Below are 3,682 nucleotides of genomic sequence, written 5' to 3'. Positions count from 1 at the left end.
ATATGCAAATAACCTTATTGCCATGAAAAATAAGGGCACTCAGTATGAGTTTCTGAACTCTGGTGGTCAGTGAGACTCAGATATCATTTTTAAAATGTTCATTTTAGGTTATATAAACAGAATGGTTTTGAAATGTAGGTTTTATTATTATTTGAATGTGGTGAGGCTGACAGATCAGAAGATGACTGCTATGTGAAAAGATACCTAATTACAATTCTCTGAAGGAGTGAGGGCATGCCATGCCATGCAGAGCCACTCAAGGAAGCATCAGAGTTAGCCAGGAGACAGAAGGAGTGATCGGAAAGCAAGAACAGAAGCTTTTATTATGATTTCCATTGGCAAAACAAGCAGATTTAGGATTGGCTAGAATCATTTTAGTGGACTCTGAAGTACAGGATTGTTTCTAGTTGTCTGGTACCTGGTTCTGGGGTGATTAGGACAGAGGAATATTGCTTCCTGAAATGTATGAGCCAGATAAAGAAGGTGGTTCTGAGTATGGGCTCTGGGCTAGTTAGTTTACATATGAAGGGTAGGCTCCTGGGCAAGTCATTTGCTATGTTTCCTAGCACTAAGAATTGCCAGTCCTGGAGAGGCGATCTCTCTGCAGTCAGCGAGTCAGTGAGGCACCAGATGCTAGGGCATCAAGAATACAGAAAATACTAAAATATATAGTGAAATAGTTCTATCAACTTCTAGATAGAACTATTTCACTATATACTTTATTATGAATTATAATAAGAATCTATATATTTTATGAATTATAACAAGAATCTATGAAATAATATAATAAGAATCTACTAAATTGTATGGGTTACAGATAAAGTGGAAAAGACTTTCTTTTTTAAAAATTTCTATTTATTTATTTATTTTTAGGCGAGACAACCTTTGGCTGACCTCACAGATTGCAAGGATCTTGTCAGCTTACAATCCCTTATTTTTTATTTTTTATGCCTACAGCACCCTGTCTTCCTAGGTGGTCTCCCCTCTAAGTACTAACCAGGCCCAACCCTGCTTAGCTTCTGAGATCAGATGGGATTGGGTTTGTTCAGGGTGGCATGGCCGTAGACAAGACTTCCTTATGAAACCAGTAAGTAAAGCATTAAAACAACATTCCCAACAATTAACCACAGTAATATTTCCCTTATCAGTTCATTCAGTTCTGTGTAATTCTTGTTTTACCTGACCTTGGGTTAACAGTAGCATGAAGCCATCTGTTTCTGAACTAAAGTTCTGTAAATCCCGACTCAGCCCATTGGTGTCATCAGACACCTATGCCTAGAGTTTGTTCTTTGAAACATTAGTTGCTTAATGTATCTGGTATTTTACCATGAGACTCTTGAGAGGATTCTTCTTTGTTGACTATATAAATTCTGGCCTGAAACTGATGGTAGAAACTTTAGGCAGGCATCTGAGGAAAACAAACATGTATAGATGACAGAAACTGAAAGTGATTGTGTTTAACTTTCTACTAACAATTTTGAAATGTGAAAAATCTGATGAGAGTTCATAATAAGAATATATAATGTGACATGCAAAATAAGATAATAAAATAATTCCTTTCAAATTAAAATGTCTCAAAGTGTTAGGCATAAGTCTCTTTCTAAAGAAGTCAGGGAATTTATTTCTGATTTTACAAAAATGAACAAATATAATTATTACAGGTGAAAAAAATCTTGAGATATAACATGATAATCCTAAAAGAATATGCCAAGAATACGAAAGAGATTCATCAAGTCTGATATAGTTCATAGACATCTGCATTTTTATTAAACTTCGTAGGTAAGTCTGATATGCATCCTTGATTGAAAAACGCTGGCCTGGATGATGCTAGATTCAAATGAAAGAACTAAGGCCATTGTTGAGTCAACATTTTAGATAATAATCCCAGTTATTATTGATAATACTGTAGTGTTTTTGTGTAATAACATCGAGCAAAGCTCCATAAGGACTGGAACAAATATAGAGAAGTTGATAGAAGTATTTTATAAGAGTTTTGATCACAGGGTGAATGTCACACTAACTACGTTGACCATGAACTATGGTAGTGTTTCTGTTTGTGAATCTGGATTTATTTAGGGGTACTTGAGCTTATGCTACAGATTCTACCTGACACTTCCTGCCATCCAGACATAGTTCTGTTTTTTTAAGAGGTTGTCATACCCAAAAAGCACTCATAAAAGACTTATGGGCACAAACTTTATGAACTTAAAAACAACACTTTTTGAAGGTGAAGGTAACTATTATAAGAGTTTAGCTATTACCACTTCTGGTTTCTTTTGTCACAAAGTTTGTATTCAGAACCCCAGAGTGGATCTTCAGTTTGATCCTAACCAAACTGGGGTGTGAGCAAGTGAGAAGGGGCCAGATAGTAACCTTTGTAAATTTCTATCTCTCTTATTTTTCTTATCACCCTGAAGTCAGAATCAGAAATCTCACTTCTGGAGGGTAAGATTCAAATCTTACTTCGAGCAACTTTTCTAAAAAAATCTTCATCTTGGCGACATCTCTGAGAAGGAACCATAAGTAGAGTAGCAGAATAAGTAGAGGTTTGTGTGCACGTATGGATGACTGATTCCAGTTTTGCATCTACTGTGAATGATTTAAAAGAGGAGGGCATTAGGTATATTTGCTGATCTAATAAAACTCAGGAACCAGGAAGGCAGTGCAAGAAGATCCTCGAAGAAGTTAAAAGATTTGGAATAAGGGGTATGTTTATTTGAACCAGAATCCTCTGTAGTTTTCCTTAATGCTTGTTTGTCCTTGTCTTCCTTAAACAATGGGCTTCGTAAAAGAATGGCTTGGATAAGGACCATTTAATGACCTGTCTCCTGAAAAGTCAGGTTTTATAGATGCTAATACCGGAGTTCATTGATATGATGAATTTGAAGTTAAAACAAGACTTTTGAGTTGGTACAAAGCAGAAATTCCTTACCAAAGAGAATCCAATAACAGTTTGCTATTGTGTGGCATGTCTTACTGGACAGCAAACAATTTTTCTAGGAAGGAGAACTGATTGAATGCAATAGATGATATAGTAATATTTTATGAAAAATTACACAAGATATAGGGATGGGCAAAATGAGCGAAGGTGGTCAAAACGTACAGAGTTTCAGATATAAAATAAATAAGTCCTGGGGATGTAACGTACAGCATGGTGACTATACTGTATTTTATATTTGAAAGTTGCTAAGAGAGTAGATATTAAAAGTTCTCATCACAAGAAAAAAAATTGTAACTAAATGTTATAATTATGGTAACTAGACTTATTGTGATCATTTTGTAATATATACACATATCGAATCATTACGTTGCACACTTGAAACTAATATAATGTTATATGTCAATTATATCTCATTAAAAAATGTGTGCCTTATCATATTTCATGATTAACAGTGAGCTCTGGAGGTTTCCACTCGCCCCTTTAAAACATTTGGTAATTCTTCATCACTTTAGGGTTGATTGGCTGTGAGACCCCACTGCATGTATATTTTCTATCTGTATGTGACCACCATTCTTGATTAGACTTTCTTATTCTCAGTACAGTTGCTACCTTTTTCCAAAACTATTTGTCTCACGTCAATTTCTTGTATTCACACTTTTCTAATTACAGAATAAAAGGTGTAAACCTACTATTTAATTTTAGAAATCCACATTTATCGACATTACAGATTAAAATAACATA

The 3,682-nt window shown here is 34.9% G+C and overlaps 1 protein-coding gene and 1 pseudogene across 12 annotated transcripts in view; one reads left to right on the top strand and one right to left on the bottom strand.

Annotated features, from left to right (window-relative positions):
• The window catches only part of FAM13C (family with sequence similarity 13 member C), a 150,408-nt gene that overhangs the window by 36,873 nt on the left and 109,853 nt on the right, over positions 1-3,682 (top strand). The window lies entirely within an intron of this gene.
• LOC111741875 lies at positions 949-1,067 on the bottom strand (annotated as a pseudogene).

Source organism: Pteropus vampyrus, unplaced genomic scaffold, assembly GCF_000151845.1.
Source record: "Pteropus vampyrus isolate Shadow unplaced genomic scaffold, Pvam_2.0 Scaffold3, whole genome shotgun sequence".
Lineage (NCBI taxonomy): Eukaryota > Metazoa > Chordata > Mammalia > Chiroptera > Pteropodidae > Pteropus > Pteropus vampyrus.
The sequence above is the reverse complement of the archived record's forward strand: the minus strand, read 5'-3'. Positions and strand labels throughout refer to the sequence as shown.